Source organism: Onychomys torridus, unplaced genomic scaffold, assembly GCF_903995425.1.
Source record: "Onychomys torridus unplaced genomic scaffold, mOncTor1.1, whole genome shotgun sequence".
NCBI classification, from domain to species: Eukaryota; Metazoa; Chordata; class Mammalia; order Rodentia; family Cricetidae; genus Onychomys; species Onychomys torridus.
In genome coordinates, this window is record NW_023412426.1 from 1 (window position 1) to 19073 (window position 19073).

At 44.1% G+C, this 19073-nt stretch overlaps 3 non-coding genes across 3 annotated transcripts; all 3 read left to right on the forward strand.

The window, feature by feature from the left end:
* Positions 1–451: 451 nt before the first annotated feature.
* On the forward strand, positions 452–522 carry Trnag-ccc. Its single transcript has one exon. It is a non-coding gene; the product is annotated as a tRNA-Gly (tRNA).
* An 11688-nt stretch (positions 523–12210) lies between these two features.
* On the forward strand, positions 12211–12284 carry Trnan-guu. Its single transcript has one exon. It is a non-coding gene; the product is annotated as a tRNA-Asn (tRNA).
* A 5571-nt stretch (positions 12285–17855) lies between these two features.
* LOC118575649 lies at positions 17856–18019 on the forward strand. Its single transcript, XR_004943874.1, has one exon. It is a non-coding gene; the product is annotated as a U1 spliceosomal RNA (small nuclear RNA).
* Positions 18020–19073: the final 1054 nt, after the last annotated feature.

The window sequence follows — 19073 nt, forward strand, 5'->3', positions numbered from 1 at the left end:
AAACATCACATAGCATGATCAATTATAAAAACTAACTCTTCAACCCAAATTTTGATTATGCCTGTTTGCCCCTGTGTTCCCCCTAATTTTAATTCTTCTCTGTTCTCCCTTGATTAGACTTTTACCCAGGTCACCACCACAGACTGGTCACCTCAGAAACACCGAAACAAACACTAAGGCAACCATTTGAAATTGAAAATTGAAGATTAGGGATCAGAAATCAGAGGTTCGTGCAACCTAAAAGCTATTTTTCGGGTTGAGCTGGATCAGGCAAATCAGACATTTGTGGTACAATGTCTTCTAGTACAATGCTTGTGTTTAAAAACAAACAAACAAACAAAAAATGGTTTGGATGCATTAGCTACCTTTTAGCCAACACTGAGACCAAATCAAAGCGCAAACCCTTGTTGAAGATTAGGTCTTCCTACCCTTCATTGGGGTCATGCATGAAGCATTGGTGGTTCAGTGGTAGAATTCTCGCCTCCCACGCGGGAGACCCGGGTTCGATTCCCGGCCAATGCAACATTTTCAGACTTCGGATTTACATCTAATTGGTAGAGACCTCGGAGAGTCTGCAATTTTACAATACAATCCATTAATTCGCGGTCCTACGGTTCTCAGACTTCACCAAAGAGTTTAATATGCTGGGGCCGCGTTACTGCGGTACTAGGTGTCCATTCCTAACACGGTTGTTTTCTTCCGACAAAATCTTAGAATCCTCAGAAGTCAGAAGGTCCCCAATTCTGGATGGACCTTAGACTGGCCACTGGGTGCGGTTCCCTATGAGAAAGGAGATCCGCTGCAGGGGGCAGGCCCTCGGCAGATGAAGGGGATGGGGCGCGGGCGGGGGGCGGGGAGGACGACCCGACCACAGGACCCCGGTGAGGCAGGAACCCTGGAACCCTGGTTGTCACCACCGCCAGCCGCTCTGCTCTCCGCGCGTCCTACAGGCCCTCTGGAGTTCCAAGAAGTGTCCATATCCCCAGCAATGTGTGCCAACAGAATCGGCCCAAAAACTGTCCTTTTAATAAGAAAAAACAAGGTACAGGATCTGAGTCTTGTTTATGTTTCTTAGGCACTTGGGGAGGCTTCGGGGAAAGGGTACAACAGAAAGTAACGTGGGCATGGTGAGATGGCTCAGCAGGTAAAGGAGCTTGCCACCAAAGTGCTGATGACCCGAGTTCAATCCCAGGAACCCCATGGTGGAAGGCCAGAACTAACCTCTGCCTTAACGCGCCCCAAACAAATACACACAATAAATTAGATAAAACTTTTTTTTTTATTTTAAATAATACCACTGTGTCAGAAAGACAATTGATCTTCCAAATTCTTATCCAAGAATAGCTTAAACCTAAGATATTTTAAAAAAGGATTTTCAGACGAGTGATAATTCTTCTGCTTATTTAGACTCAGGCTAGCAGTGAACTGTCTCTACTCCCCAAGTGCTGGCATTCTGAGCCTGTAGCCGGACAGCCAGTCAGTATTCCCCGGCCCCCCCCCTTTGTTTTTGTTTATTTTTCAAGACAGGGTTTCTCTGTGTAGCCTTGGCTGTCCCAGAACTCACTCTGTAGACCAGGCTGGCCTCCAACTCATGGCTCTGTATTTCTCTTTTTAATAATGTATGTACAGCTGAGCATGGTGGTGCCCGCCTTTAATCCCAGCACTTGGAGAGGCAGAGGCGGGTGGATCTCTGTGAGTTGGAGGCCAGCCTGGGCTACAAAGCGAGTTCCAGGACAGCCAGAGCTGTTACACAAAAAAAAAACCCTGTCTCCAAAAGCCAAAATAAAATAACATATGTACTTATTTGCATTCAGGTTTCTTTCCTCTGCTATTATGCCTTTCTGGGTTTGGTTAATAGATTGATAGTGAGTTTTCTGTTCTGACCATAATGTGCTGAAAATATCAGAGGTTTTGTGTTGTTTTGAGGTCTTGCTTGTTTTCCTATTTTGTTTTGACTTGTTTGGAAATCTCTGAATAAAAACTGTCACACACTACATAACTTCTTGTTTGGTTGGTGTTTGCTTGCTTCCAACACTTTTCTCTACATAGGAAGCAGGTTTTAAGGAGAATAACCCGGGAGAGCTTTGCTAGTTAGTGTTTGTCAACTTTTCACAGCTGAAGTCATCAGGGAAGAGGGAATGCCAGTTGAGATGATGTCTCCATCAGATTGGCCACTTTGTGGGACGTTTCCTGTTTAATGACTGATGTGGGAAGATCAGACTACCGTGAGCAATGTCGCCCCTGGACAGGTGGCCCTAGTGGTACAAGACAGCAGGCTGAGAGAGATGGACAGAGGCACAAAGGGTATGAACCCCACAATGTGTCCTCATGCAAAGGCACCGGGAAGCTAAAGGGGGCTCCTGTGGCAGCCAGAGGCCCCCAGTCGCTGTTGCGCTGAAATCCTGTCTCCCAGGCCTGACTCCAGGGGCATGGTCACAGCTGGGACTTAAATGGCAGTCATCTCTCCTCGTGCTTTGGAAGATGGCAGCAGGAGAAGGGCAAGCCCCAGTCTGGGAGGGCACACTCACACACCATGCTGACAAGGGAGCTCGATCCTGGAGAGGTTTTCAAACACTCTGACAAAAACTGAGGCACTGCTACTTCTAAAACGGACACTTTAGGAAGGGAAACGCAGCAATGACTCACTGACACAAACAAGGGTGTTCAACGCATTAGTTGTCAGGAAAATGGATGTTAGAATCATGTTGGGACACCGTTAAACACAGTAGTATAGCTATAAAGTTGAAGACACTAAGTCGTAGTAAAGATGAAACACACCAGAACACAGGGGAAAAAAGGCTACCCATTACATCTCCCCCTTTTATCTAAATAAGAAGGTTCTAACCTAATACAAGACTATACACAATAGGAATGATTATCAAATATTGTCCAGGAGTAATGAGGGATAATGATCTAGATAAGATGGAACTACAACCAATAATATCAAGCAAGAAACATACTAAAACCCAGAGAAGTCTAGAGCATAGGTAAATGGTGTGTTACAAAGATCATTCCAAAAGGTGTCCAATCCTAAAGAACCTAGACCTAGTACTTAATAAGTTCTATCTAAGATATTATTTATGTGTATATACACTAAGTTGTAACTATAACTGCTAGCCTTCAGTCCCATCAAAGACCTGAGAAGGAATATAATGGTACCTGAGGAATGGAAGATGGATGTAAGCAACTTTTGGGAATCTTGCAAGAATTGACAGAGATAGCTGGCAGCCTGGACAGTCACCTAGTGTTTCTCATCATTGTTGGTGCATTCAATTGGCTACAGGCCTAGAGTATCTGACAGACCATTTTCAGAAGCAGAAATTCTGAAAGACCATCTTACCGTGTCTTGGCAAAGTACAGTGGTCGCTTTCCTTGTGTCCTACTTGTCCAGAAAGGACAGCATTTGTACTGTCAGCAGTTGAGGCAAGGGCAGTTCTTTGCCCAGTAGGCCATTTTGTGCCAAGAAGACAAACTTCCAAATGGAAATGTCTCAGAAGCCCAACGTTCTCTCGGGATCAAATTGGTGCTGCCAGGAGCAATTGTGTCTCACATCAACAGAATTCTAAGTTATTTAAATGCCATATTCTCTAGGTCCATGGAGTGTTTGAAGATTACCTATCCATCTGACCTATGTTATCTGTGAATCTGGATAACCTAACTAACATAACTATAGAGATGACAAGCATAGGTGACAATAAATCTATAAGTCTTATCTACCTAAACAACCTAAGGACTAAGGCTTCATGTAACAAGGTAAACAGTCTGTAAGCAAATGTACAGTAAAAGGACAATGACTTCAAAATTGTGACAATACACAAGATATCTTTAACAGAGGTAGGAATGTATAGTGCAATATGCAATATGACAATAATCCTAAATATATATCAATATATAAAATATCCTAAACAGAGGTAGGACATACATACAGTTTGAAAGATATAAATTTACATTTGTATCAATATACAAATATTTCAAATAAGAGTAGAAATATATGTACATTATAACAAATATAGTTCTGTATTTGTATCAACATATAAATTATCTTAAACAGGAATATAAAAATAGTTTACATTTGTATCAACATATAAGAATCCATAACAGTGCAAATTATCTAAGGCTGCTATTTTACTAAATTTGTTTACTAATATATACAATAATCTACCATAATATCTTTTTTTTTTTCTGGAGCTGAGGACTGAACCCAGGGCCTTGCACTTGCTAGGCAAGCACTGTACCACTGAGCTAAATCCCCAACCCCTTCATAATATCTTATACCTATCCATTCCACTTTTTCTTTTCTTTTCTTTTCTTTTCTTTTCTTTTTTTTCTTGAGACACTTTTTCTTTTCTTAAGGAGAATACTGAGTCTAATATTTTCTTCCACCCCCAACCCTATAACCATCATCCATAACCCTGAGAAATATGAAATCTTAGGGATAAGGGGCGTCGTTTTCTTAGAATTGCTTCCTGCTGTTTAGGGGGCGATGGCATCTCTGTTGAGTACTGTGAGAAAGCTCATATAGTTAAATCTCAGTTAGACTAACTATAGATTCTGCAGTAAGTCTCAGAGTAATAGCAAGGTTGTCTGAGAGTCTGGCTAGAAGCGTAGTATGATGATGACTATTACTATGGCATCATTCTGGATTGGATAGAGTTGTTGTAGTTGGGGCCCCATCTTCCTTCTGGAGACTTCAGAGATTGCTATCGGAAAAACATATTTTTTTACTTGAACACTTGAACAGTATTAATATATCAAAATGGAAAGTTTGGACTTAAAGATGACATGACATGTAAGAAAGGATTCGAGAAATCAAGAGTAAGCACGGAGAGAATTAGAATCTTGAAGACAATGGTCCCTTATAATTGGTTTCCTTCTGTCTCACATCAGAGGGCTCTTCTGATATGGAACTGAAGAATCTCTCAACCTTTTCTGTTATTAATATGCTTGGGTTTAGAGAAGGAGTGAGCCAATTCCTTCTCCAAAGCCAGCTTTGTTTACAACTGGAACACAACTTTTCTAGATTGATAGAGATATAGATGTTAGACAGTGATGTTTTACCCCATGTAGATTGGTACCAATAGATTCTTTCTTTCTGCTGTAAACATCCAGATATCCAAGGCCTTATGATTTCTGGGAGATGAGTATTTCCATTATCCTGGAAAGACAAAAACAGAACCTTATCCCAACCTTTGATTGTTAAATTTTTCTTACAACCTGAAGAGATGTCACATTGGTGGATGAGCTTTTACTTCTCCTCATCAAGGGGTTTCTCCTGTTCGAATCGAATTTTTATTAATTTTGTTGGTATCCATAGCTTTTCTTCTCCTGCGGAAACAAAAGCAAAACCCCTTCCCCAACGTAGGACATATCCAGGTTTCCATTCTGAGGTCAACACATCTTTGAAATAAACCGGTTGGTTTAGCTCAGTAGTTTTGTCTGTCATCCAATGTCTCTCCACAGCTGTTGTTCCTTTCTCATCAGCATTGAGAAAATTCAAGGTTAATAAAGCACTATGCAATCTATTTCTAGGAGTCATTGTTACCTGTTGCTGTTTATTTAGCATATCCTTTAAAGTTCAATTGTACCTTTCTATGACTGCTTGGCCTGTGGGATTGTGTGGTATACCTGTAACATGCTTTATATTGTAATAAGCAAAGAACTGTCTCATTTTACTTGAGACATATGCTGGGGCATTGTCTGTCTTAATTTGTACAGGTATTCCCATGATGGCCATAACTTCTAATAAGTGTGTAATCACAGAATCAGCCTTTCCAGAACTCATAGGAGTTGCCCACTGAAATCCTGAATAGGTGTCAATGGTATGGTGTACATACTTTAATCTTCCACATTCTGCAAAATGAAACACATCCATCAGCCAAATTTCATTTCTTTGTATAAATCAAAGGGTACCACGGGCCCTTCTTTCTCCTCTGGGATTTGTCTCTCCTATCCAAGCCTCATGACTGTAGTTAAGAGACTCAACACCATTAGTATACTGAATCCATTCTTCCAAAGGAACTGATCTGATCTTTAACGGTGTAAGTATTCTTTTGCATTCTGCATTAGCATTGTCTAATGCCAAGGACTTAGTTAATAATTTTCTTAATTCTTTATTTGACACAATTTTTGTTATAGCTGTATGCAGCCTTTGTAAAAAAAAAAAAAAAAATCAGTGAAGGGTTCGTGCAGTCCCTGAAATACCTTTGTGTATACCTCAGATGGTTTTCCAGGTTCTGGAATTTTTTCCCAAGCATTTAGAGCTGCTGTATGGCATAGGAATATTGTATGTTCATCATAAGTGGCTTGTACATTCCTGTCAGCGAAACATCCCTCACCAAGTATTTGATCTTGGGAGATCTCAAAACCTCTGAGTTTACCTTGTTGTTCTAAATTTCTTGCCTCTTCTCTCAACCAGCTTTTCCACTGTAACTGCTGGCTATATTCTAGAACAGCCGAAATTAACTGATGCCAGTCATCTGGAATGATTCTATGTGAGGTAGTCCATGAATTTAACATCAGTTTTACATATGTGGAGTATATCCCATACGTAACTACTGCTTCCTTTATATTTTTTAAGTCCCTTGTTGAAATTGGTTGTAATGTATATGTCATATATGGCTCAGGGTGTGTATCATCTGCTGGCTTCTCATGGATGATAACAGGATAAGCCATTGTATGAGAGCCATTTGGTGATGTTACAACCTGTATGGTCTTGCCCTTCTGCTTATTAGGTTCCTTGTCATGTTTACTGAGAGTTTCTTCCAGGGCTTGCAGATGAGCACCTAGGGTCTGTTCTAGGGAGTGAACCTCCTCTCTTGCAAGGGATTCCAGATTTCTCATGGAATCATGGAAGTTTTTATGTTCTTCTGAAACACATGATTCCATGGACCTTATCAGTTAATGATAATCTGTCTTCCTTATATAGTGTCTGAGTAGCTACAATGTCACTCTGGAGAATTAGTGTTCTATTCATTAAATATTCATATTTATTATCAATAAAATCAATTTTGGGTACAAGCCTGTTTTGTAAACCCTGGTTAGCAGGTTCCAGAGAAAGAATCTTTTTCTGTAGGCCTTCATTGCTATCTTTGAAAGCCTGTATTAGTCCTAATAATGACTCATCTTTGTTCTTATTATTAAACCAGTATTTGAACACTGTGTGAATTATTACAATGAATGCCAAAATGGTACAGGCCAGATACACCTTAGGGAGGTCGTATATTTCCAAGCAAATGTCATTCATCATACAGACATAAAGGTTTTTAAATTCTTGTGAGGTAATGTTGTCGGCCATATTACAAGAATTACTCAAAATTTGTTAGTCAGTTTTAAGGTGTAAAATTATCAAGTACTTTTACTTGAAAGAAGCCCTTTCCGTGGTTTTGGGGGGTGCAGTAGCACTTTTCAGCCAGCAGGAGGCGTTGGTATAGCTCCAAAGCAGGGCCTGCTGGCGACTTTGGCTGGCGGCAGCTGAAGGCAGGAGCCAAGGTGGCGGGGAGCCGGTGGCACTCAGGGAGGAGTGGGAAGGCCTCACTCACCGCGGTTTCCGCTGGTCTAGGGGCTAAGTAGGGAACTGAGACCCGACTAGCTGCTCCTTTTTCTGGAATGGAACCGTGTAGGCGTCCCCTGGCTACATGGACCTTTGCAGATGGGTTTAGGTGCCTGCCAGCCGGGGAGGAGGCTGAGGGAGGGAGCTGCCCAGGCCTTTGGAATTTGCCCCACGTGAGCGCCAGATATTGGTGAAATTATTAAGGCCACTCCACGTAGTTAAAAGGGAGGTTTATTTTGTGGGATAACTCACAAGTGAAGGGATAGGTTACAGGGTCTGGCAAAGGTGTAGCGCAGTCCGGCTGTGTTCTCTGGAGAACTCTGCTCAGTCTACCCCAGTGTCCAGGGTCCAGGCGCCAGAAGAGCCAGCACATCTGGATCCCGGGTCTTCAGGGTCCTCTCTCAGCCCCGCCTTGTAGGGGTGACAGTTACCAAAGCCTCGAAGGGGGTGGTACTTCCAGATCAAAGCTGGACCAGCTACCCACTACACTAAAACTCGCTCTGTAGCCCAGGCTGGCCTCAAACTCACAGAGATCTGCTGCCTCTGCCTCCCGTGCTGGGATTAAAGGTGTGCACCACCACCCACCCAGCTGTAATCCTCTGTTCTTATTGACTTTTCACCCACTTTTCCATGATAACTGAAAACATGTCTACACACACATACATAAGCACAAAGTTACACACACAAGCATGCATATGTGCACACACATGCACCCATGCATGTACAAACATGTACATGTGCACACACACCTATACATGTACACACACACACACACACACACACACACACAAACACACTAACAAGAATTTCCATAGCAATTTTATCCACAATAGCCCAACCTACAAGCCACACTCCATTATTGGAATATTGATAAATTGTGCTATATCCAAATTGTGGAATAGTACTCAACAGTTAAAAGGAATGACTATCTGATATCTCAATAATATGAATAAAACTCAGAGACATTATACAGGGAAAACTGGGCAAAACAATGTGCTATAGAAGCCCATCTACAGGGGATTTCTACCAGAAACACCAATTTAATGTGCAGACTATCTAAACAGTAGCTTTCAAAAACAATGCAGACAGATATAATTATCAGAAGTGATGACACCGAGGAAAATGATTCTCTGGAGTTGCATTATTGATTATCTTCCAGATAGAGCTGAGGAAAGAATGAAGCGGACCCTTTCATTAGTTCCATTTCATGGAAGAAAGTATTGAAGTTCAAGGCTGCACAGCGAGAAATAGATTCACAAGCCAGAAAACAGGTCAGGTCAGGTCAAGGTGCAGGGCCTAATTTTCTTTTTCTCAGTTTTAGCTATTTTTGATTTTCATAACCATAGAGGTAAGAAGATAAAAGAGGAAATGAGAGAAGGCCAAAGGCCAAGGAGGTTGGTAGGAAGAACGTAACTGGAAATACTGTCGATATTGGTCTGCCGGCTGAGTCTAGAATTTTAATGAGATCAGGAAATAAAAAAATAGATTTTTAGCATGAAGACTAAGATGCTTCGAAAAGAAAATGTTACTCTCTGCTTCAGGTAGGAGAAAGGTCTTGGAGATCACAGGGGTTTTAGCAATAGAAGGGAAAATGGAATCGAATTCCATCAATTTCTGAAGCTTGTCAAAGAAGAAAAGCCCTGTAAGAATTGCTGGGTGTTGTATCACAGGCCTGAAATTCAAGAGCTGGGGGGCAGAGGCAAATAATTTTGAAATTTCATCTTTCCCCAGTAAGAATGATAAAGATAAAAACAAATACTGAAGAGGATGTGGAGAAAGGGGAACCTTAATTCACTGTCGATGAGATTTTGAACTGGTCCAACCACTCTGAAATCAGTGTAGAGGTTCTCAAAAAGTTAAAAATAAGTCCACCATATCATATGACCCAGCTACCTCACCCCTTAACGTGTCCAAAGGACTTGACCCCTACTCCACAGCACTTACTCAGCATGTTCACCAGTGCTCTGTTCACCACAGCTAGAAAATGGAAACAATCTAAACGTCCTTCAGCCAATGAATGGGAAATGAACACGCGGTGCATGGCATGATGGAACACTCTTCAACTGTAAAGAAAACCGAAATCATGAACTTCTCAGGTAGATGGAAGTACAGAAGATCATGTTGATGAGGTGAGGCAAATGTTGCATGTCCTATGTCATTGGAGGCTTTTGGCTCCACATCCCCAGATGCGAGTAGATGTCCTGGGGTAACCGTGGAAACCAGGGCAGCAAAAAGTGACCGTGGCCAAGGTGCAGGGATGGGAGAGTGATAGGGAGGAGGACACCAGGCCCCAGAGATCTGATGAGGAGACAGATGAATGTAAGAGACTCTAACTAGGGAGGAGGAGGGAGAGAAATGGGGGGGGAGTGGGAGGGGGGAGAGGAGGGAAAATACCAGGAAGGGTGTGTGAAAGGTCATAACAAACTGTATTATTATTAACTATCTACCTAGAAAAACAAAACAAAACAAAAAACCTCTCTCCCTTGTGTGTGTGTGTGTGTGTGTGTGTGTGTGTGTGTGTAGTTCAAATGAAATTTTCCCATCTGGGCTGATAATGACGCCTCCAAGAGTCAAAGACCATCTAACAAACAAACAAACAGAAATAACACAGTGTCTTCCGCAGTGGAGACTTACCTCTGGGGGACGACCAAGGACAATAGCCCAGAATGTTTGGGGAATCTCTTGGACAACTCTGACCCACAACTCAAAAGAAGGCTTCTCATAGCAAGAGTTATTTTTGTTTGTTTGTTTGTTTGTTAGAGGCCCCTGAGCTGGAACTGACCTGGGAGCCCCTCCCTGAAGAGTAGTTTCTGTGGTACCAGAAGGCACCACACAAGCCTCCCAAGGAGGAAAACAACCAACAGTCCCAGCCAGCTGTGAACCCCAACAATGAGCAGCATTGCACACAGGCATCGGCAGTACCCAACAGCTCTTTAACTGGACTTCAGAGGGAACCACACCTGGAGACATGGCCAGCTACCGGGGCTAGTGAGATCACAGCTGTTGGAGTTGGAACCTACAGCCACCACTTACCAGCAAAATCCCTGATTTCTAAGTATTTGTCCTTACAGCTGCAGGTAAGTGTAGTCCTCTCCCCTCATCAAGGAAACTTCTCTTTGCAACCAACCCGACGGCGACCATTACATAAAAACACAACCAATCAAAATGCAGAATTGTGGAGCCCAGTCCCAATGGACACATCCACCAAACATTCCAATACCTAAGGCTCAGGGAACTTTTCAGAAGAGGAGGCAGAAATCCTTTAAGAGCCAGGGGATCAGGGAGCTTGCTGTAAGATTGTGTCTCCTCGTAATGTCACAAGCTACACTGGTAAGTCTCACCAACACGACTGCCTAAGCGTGAGCTGACCAAAGACAATAACAATATGCTAATCATAGTGCTAGAATGGATTCGAGAAAGCCCAGGAGGCCTTAGCCTTACACAAAGAACTCCAGGCAACCGAGGCATGCTGTGGGCGGGAGACACAGCCTTCCCCAGGGAAGAGCACGCGGATTGGTTATCCAGTACTAATGGTCAGCCCTGAAAACACACAAACAAGTAATTATACAGACCGGGCTGCTGTGTTTAGGAACATATATGTGTGTATACATATGTCTACACACTCACATATGCATGTTACAGCGATGAATGAAAAGAAGCCATGAATTTGAAAGGAGCAAGGAGGGGTATATGGGAGGGTTTGGAGGGAGGAAGGGGAAGGAGAAGTGATGTCATTATAATCTCAAGAAATAAAAGAAGTAATAAATAATAAATTACCGGAGACCATTCCAGAAAACCACAACCAATCAAAATGCAGTTGTGGAGTCCAGTCCCAGTGGAAACATCTACAAAACACTCTCAGACCTAAACTCAGGGAACACTGTAGAAGAGAGATTGGAAAGAGCTAGAGGATCAGGGACTTTGCTGTGAGACTGTGTCTGTTAATAATGTCAGAAGCTACACCATAATTTCTCACCAACGTGACTGCCTAAACATGAGTTGAACAAGAACAACATACACATACCAAAGTGGACAGGGAGCCCACAGAGACCTCAACCCTACACGAAGAAACACTGCGGGTAGGGGATCCTTTCCCAGGGAAGAGCACACGGATTGGTTAGCCAGTGCCAAATGGTCAACCCTGAAAATATAGAGAGAGTAACATTATACAGGAATGAGCGGGTTGTATTTGTGTGTGTGTGTATGTAACAACAATTAATGTGAAGAGACTGAATTTGAAAGAGAGCAAGGAGGGTCTATGGGAAGGTTTGGAGGGAGGAAAGGAAAGGGGTAAATGAAGAAACTTCACTATAATCTCAACAAAGAACTGTTGAAAAGGGAAAAAGAAAACAGTACCGACTCAACAAGTTCTGCTGGCGCTCGGAGGGTGTTAGCTTCAGGTAGGTCCCACCTGGGCGGACCCGGGAGGCGGAGCCGCGGGGCGGGGCGGGGCTTCTGAGTTTGGGACACTAAGAAAGCGCTTCAGCTGCTGTTGGGATTCAAAGCGCAGGCTTCAAATGACAAGAGCAATTGGATTCGCCGCTCCAAATCCTCCAGGCCTGCAAGGCTCTGGAACTGATCCAGGAGTTTTGCAATAGCTGTGCGTTATTGGCTCATGCACAGCTCACTCTCCACTAGAATGTAGGCAGAGCTGTGGCCGTGTCTCTGTGGCGCAATCGGTTAGCGCGTTCGGCTGTTAACCGAAAGGTTGGTGGTTCAAGCCCACCCAGGGACGTCATGTGGCTTTTATGTTTAAGTCTACAATGACAAGGGACTTTCTTACTACTTGACTTGCTTGCTCTCGTGTGGCCTCTTTTCTAAGAGAAAATGTCCTGGGAAACTCGATTATTACTGCAAACTGAACGGGGTGCCCCGCCCTCGAGTGAGCCTTTTCTGTGTGGTCCTGGGCAAGAGAAAATAAATGTTCTGTACCGATATTGTTTTTGTTTTTGTTTTTCTGTCAACTGCAATGTGAATATAATGGAACATATTACATTATCTACAGGGCAAGCTGGCTTTAGTGATTGTTCCATCCCATCATGCTGCCAGGAAAGGCAAAGTTCATCATTATCATGCTTTCCTAGTATTACTGAGCCCTGGGTTGAAAGAAGTTACCATGAGGCTGGAGTTATGGCTGAATGGTTAAGGATGTGTGTTGCTTTTGCAGAGGACCCAAGTTCGGTTCCCAACGCCTATTCCAGCCTCATCACTCTATCGCCACGAAAATCCACCAGCGTACACAAATCCTTTTTAAAAGTCAGGTAACTCCGCGTCTCTTCCTCTGTTGCCCCATTACCTATTCCTATACAGGTTACTTTTACAGTTAAGCTGTTTCCGTAATCTTATGCTCACACACAGTGGTCCAGCAGCCATTCCCGTGCAAATGTCGTTTGCCAGTTGTCAAGTGTTTCTAGGAGGCTGAGTCCTAGACTTACAAACGCTATACCACAGAGATTATAGTATATGTGCTTCTCAGCCACAAACCTTATGCATTTACTTTCCATAGACGGAAGCCAATTTACATTCCAATTTATTTTGTTAAAAAACAAAAACAAACAAACAAAAAAAACCCCCATCAACTCCTGCTAGTGCAGCAAACCGCTTTCCATACATCCAGGAATGGCATTCTATGAGCGTGCTGCTCTTCTGTGAAGGGGTTGGGGGGGACGACACACTACACACACAGAGGACTAAGTAGGGTATCTCCCTGTCTGCCCATCAGCTACATCTTCAAGGTATTTTGCATGATTGTAATTTTCTGGTGGCCTGTTCAACCAGGGCTAGAGTGACTGGTCAGAGTGACTCCTTGAGTAGCTTTGTACCCAACCATCTTACCTAAAAGGAGAACCCCGTCACTGACCCTAATGTTTATGCCCCCCCTCTTATGTCCATGACAGGAGCGAATCAGTGTAACATGCAGAATTTTCCAAAGGAACAGAACCAACTTCTATCTACATGTTGATCGATCAATATTTATTTTAAGAGACTGGCTCACATAATTGTGGAGGCTTGGCAAATCCAAAATTGGCTGTGTGACCTGGCAATGAGTTCATGCAGAGTTTTGGTTTAAGTGTGTCTTCTAGGGCTGGTAATGCAATGTTAGAATTATATAAGTATGTTATATAATATATATAATTGATTCCCTCTTTGGAAAGGTCAACCTTATTTTTTTTTTTTTTAATTAAGGCCTTCAAGTGATTGGATGAATGTTTTGGAATATTTGTTTAATTATGTAAAGAGGTGTTGTGGTTTTTATCTTGCCTGCTTAAGGCACCTGATTGGTCTAATAAAAAGCTGAACCACCAATCGCGAGGGAGGAGGTATAGGCGGGACTTCCAGGCAGGGGGAACAAGTGGGGGGAGAAATTTATTCATTTGTTTGTTTGTTTTTCCAGAGCTGAGGACTGAACCCAGGGCCTTGCATTTGCCAAGCGCTCTACCACTGAGCTAAATCCCCAAACCCTGGGAAGAGGAATTTAGGCTCAAGGAAGAAAGAAAAGAGACACCAGGAGCCAGCCAGACACAGAGGAAGCAGGAGAGCAGGACACATAGAATGAAAGAAAGGGAAAAAGCCCCGAGGTGACCAGGCGGTGGTGGCACATGCCTTTGATCCCAGCACTTGGGAGGTAGGGGCAGGTGGATCTCTGTGAGTTCAAGGCCAGCCTGATCTACAGAGTGAGTTTCAGGACAGGCTCCAAATGCTACAGACAAACCCTGTCTCAAAAAACCAAAAAGAGGGGGAAAAAAAGCCCTAAGGCAAAACGTAAATGCCTAGAAACAGGTTAAATTAAGTTAAAAGAGCTAGCGGGACAAGCCTAAACTGCGGCTGAGCAGTCATAATTAATAATAAGTCTCTGTGTCTTTATTTGGGAGCTGGTTGGTGGCCCAAAGAAAATCCCAACTACAGATGAAGCCCACTTACATTCTGTATCTCTTAGCATTTACTAATTTAAAAGTTAATCTCATTTAAAATATACCTTTGTCTGGTCTACATAGTGAGTTCAGAACAGCAGTAAGTAATTTAATTAAATATACCTTTGCCAAAACATCCAGCATCTTGTTGGACCAAATATCTATGTACTGTGTGACCTAGCCAGGCTGGCACATAAACTTGACTATGATACTGTCTTTACATTATCCCTTGATTGGGAGTGATAACGAAAGGGAGTGCTTTTTCGGATAAATTGTCCATTTAAGACACAGTATAGACAATATAATCCCATGCCTTTTGGCACTCGATACAGAAACAGCTCCACAGAACTCATTCCTGTATCTGTTGACTTGAGCTCTTTGGGTTTTTTTTTTTTTTTTTTTTTTTTTCCAAGAGTTTCTGTGTATATCCTTGGCTGTCCTGGAACTTGCTCTGTAGACCAGACTGGCCTCAAGCTCAGAGATGCCCCTGCCTCCGCCTCCTGAGTGTTGGGATTAAAGGCCTCCGAGGCTGCCACCACTTGGTAACTCTATATCTCTATTTGTCCACTGTCAGATCTTTTCCCATGAGTGGTGTGCATGTGGACTTCTGGGATGCTCTCTGCTGAGCAGTGACCTGCACTGTTCCATTCTCTGTGAGGTGACACATAGCAGCTAATGCAGTCTGTGGGTCTGTGTTGATTGGCTTTGCTTTGTTCTGAGGTATCGGTTGTGTGTTGTTTTGGGTCCTCCTGGCATTTGACTCTGCTGTGTTGAAGATGGTTCACATTTTACCTTCCATTGACCAGCAGGTGTCAGTATATATCCCTAACACGAATTCTCTCCATACACGCTCTCCCTTAGGAACACAGCATCAATATAGCCCTCTACCATATCCCTAACACGGATGCTCTCCACACACGCTCTCCCTTAGGAACACAGCATGAATATAGCCCTCTACCTGATGGTGGAAAGAAAACAGGGCCCCTGGCTTCCAGTAGTGCAATGAAGGTCTCCAGCGTTGCAGTAATTTTACAATTGTTTAAATGGGCTGCAGAAAGGAGGGGAGAGATATTCTGTCGTTACATGGCAGTGAATGAGTATGTGGTCTGTGACAGGGATCCCCAGAGAATGAAATGAAGGCTTCTGGCAACTATGGAAGCTAAGAATTAACAATTACTCGTGTGACAATTAGTTACAATTTTGAATGAAGGCTTAGTTATTAGTATACAATTAGTTCTCTGGTGTGTCCATTCGTTTTAAGGGTCCCCCCCCCCATTGAAGGAATATAAATTAGTTTTTGAGGGAAGAAAGTTTACTCTGACTCACAGGTTTGGAAAGTTTGTTCATGATCTGGTAGACCTGTGGCTTTCAGGCTTTTCATGGTGGGGCAGAGGCAAGCCTTCGTGGAAGGGTGTGTTGAAGCAAAACTTGATCTCACGATATGGAAGAAGAGTAGAGAACAGGGCTGAGATCCCGTTATGCCCACCAAGGGCAGATGTCCCATGGCCACAGGCCCTCAAGTCCCCCTATCACAAAGCTGGGGCTAAGGCTTTTTAACACAGAGCCTCTGGGACACTCCAGCTCTCTCATGAGTAATCAAATGACTTTCTGATGCTCACAGAATCAGGCGCCACCTGGACCACAGACACCGCCACCTGGCCATTCTCATTTCTAAAATACAAAGCCGTTTCTCTTTCCCGCTATGCTGGGGATCACACCCAGAACATGTACGTGACAGGCAAGTCCCCTACCACTGAGTTACACCCCAACCCTTAAAACAGAGACCATCTCGCTCTGAGACGCAGATAGTCTCAAATCCATGGTCCTCCTGCCTCCACATGCAGAGTGCTGGGAATAGAGGTGTGTGCCACCATGCCTGGCTTCTTTTCGGAACCTAACATGAGCTAGAGTTGGTGGCACACACCTGTAACCTGAGCATTACTTATTATCCAAGCACTTAGGACTCTGAGGCAGGAGGACAGCAGGTCCAAAGACAGCCTGGGCTACAGAGCAAGATCTTATCTCAAGCAAACAAAAGCCTCACTGTCACCATATCAACCCATCCACAATTGTTCTTTTCTTTCTTTTTTTTTTTTTCTGAGACAGTTTCTTTGTGTAGCCCTGGCTGTCCTGAAACTCTCTCTCTGTAGCCCAGGCTAGCCTCAGATTCACAGAGATCCTTCTGCCTCTGCCTCCCAAGTGCTGGGATTAAGCTAAGACTCTAATTTTAAAAAATTAAAGTATTTTTTAAAAAAGCATGGTGTGGTGGTGCACACCTTTCATTGCAGCACTGGGAAGGAGGCAGAGGCAGGAGGATCTCGTGAGTTCCAGGCCAGCCTGGTCTACATATTGAGCTCCAGCACAGCCAAGGCTATGTTGAGAGACCCTGTTTCAGAGAGAGATAGAGACAGAGACAGACAGATAAAGTTTGACAGAGACAGACAAACAGATTTTTAAGGGGTCAGAGAGATGACTTAATGGTAAGGGCGGTTGCCATCAGAGCTTGATCCAGGAACCCACGCAGTAGAAAGCGATCCGACTGTCATAAACTGTCCCGTGGCCACAACACTCCAGTCAGGGCACACACACCCGCCCCTCCTTTCCCACACAGACAACCCAGAAAAGAGAGTACTTATTTATTTTGTGTGTATGTGTTTGTGCCAGAGTGTATGTGTGCGCACCACATACATGCAGGAGCCTGAGGAGGTCCAGAGAGGGCATAGTGGATCCCCTGGACCAGGAACACGGACTTGGGTCACCCCAAATACCATGACCACACGTAGTGTCAGCTTCCCGGTGTTTCTGTAGAAGAGAACAAAGAAATTCATACGTCAAGAGTCTTAAAATACAGGGGTGGAGACACGAAGTAGGCAGGTTGGAGCGAAGCGGGGAGACCTCTGCTGTAGCGCTGGCTCCCGGGCTCCCCGAAAACATTCTCCTACTTGGTGTTGGAGGGAGATGGGGGTCTGTTCTTACTCCCCAAAACCAGTTACAAGGCAGTTAGGCCACAGCGGTGGGCAGCCCACTGATACTTAGGATTTGGAGACAATTCAAGATGATTTGTGTCTGATCCAGAAACTCCATCCAGCTCTCCGCGGGCAAGAGAGTTCTCCAGGACAACGTGGCAAAGGGGAGTGTTGTCATGTCACCCTTGGGTGCCAGTCGGGGCGTGGTCTATGCAAATGAGGGGCGCGCAGGGGCTGCCGGTCCGCACCGCTGCGGAAACGCGAGGGATTTCGCGCGCGGCGTGGGAGGGAGCGCGGGTCCGCGGGGGGCAGCGGAGCGCAGGAAGCGGGCGCGGGTGCGCGGTGACCCGGGATCGCCGACGGCGAAGTGACCGTGTGTTGAGAGCGCAGGGCCGGTGTGGCTGAGTGGTGTGTGTCGGGGAGACGAGCATACTTACCTGGCAGGGGAGACACCATGATGAAGCAGGTGGTTTTCCCAGGGTGAGGCTCACCCATTGCACTTGGGGTGTGCTGACCCCTGCGATTTCCCCAAATGCGGGAAACTCGACTGCAGAATTTGTGGTAGTGGGGGACTGCGTGCGCGCTCTCCCCCGACAACATCGCGAAGAAAAAGTAGAATAATTGTGTGTCTGCTCGACACAAACTACTGAGAATGGCTTTTGTTAATAAATTGGGGCGGAGTGATATTATCTCTGGTCTGGTGCTAGCCGAAGGTACACAGGTACTAAAACATGTTGACGGAGAGTAGTTTTCAATCGATAAAAGCACCACCACTGTTAACAGGTTGAAACTTGCTCTGCCGCTGAGGCTGGCCTTGAACTCACGGAGATCCACCTGCCTCTGACTCCCGAGCGCTTGGTATTAAAGGCGTGCGCCACCACAGTCCCGCTCTCAAATATTTTAAAAAATATCTTCCTGGTTCTTAAAAGTTTCAAATTATAAGTTATCCCTGACTTCCAAAGGGACATTCCCTATGCCCTTTATCTTTAGTGTAAGAATTTAAGGTTTCATCTTTTCACCCAATTTAAATTTCATTTGTCTTCATTCATCCTCATCATTTTCTTGCCTTTTATTTTATGATTTATTTATTTTGAGACAAAGACTCACGGTGTAGACCTGGCTAACCTTGAACTCATGGAAGGCCTGTGTCTCCCAAGATCTAGGCTTAAAAACGTGTGCCACACTCAACTGCCCTCTATTTTAATACATATGCGAGTCTTCCTTTTCCTCGTCTTTTTCTAACGGGTTGAGCGGGTCCTCAGAGCTCAAAGGAACACAGTGCAGCCTTCCTTCATCTTGTTTGTTTGTTTGTTTGTTTTGTTTTGTTTTGTTTTGTTTTGTTTTGTTTTTATTTTCAAGACAGGATTTTTCTGTGTAGCTTTGGGTCTTTCCTGGATCTGGGTCTTTCCTGGATCTCGCTCTTTAGACCAGGCTGGCCTCGAACTCACCTCCCGAGTGCTGGGATTAAAGGTGTGTGCCACCACTGCCTGGTGCCTTCCTTCATCTTTACTTCCCTGTGGATCCTGTTTATGTGGTCATCCCTGTGGCGGTCTCCTCCCATAACCTCACTTCTTCAACTTGATATTAGTTCAACTCTTTTTAGGTAGCACTGGAGAAAAGCCGGATCTAGACACTTTTCTTCTGTAA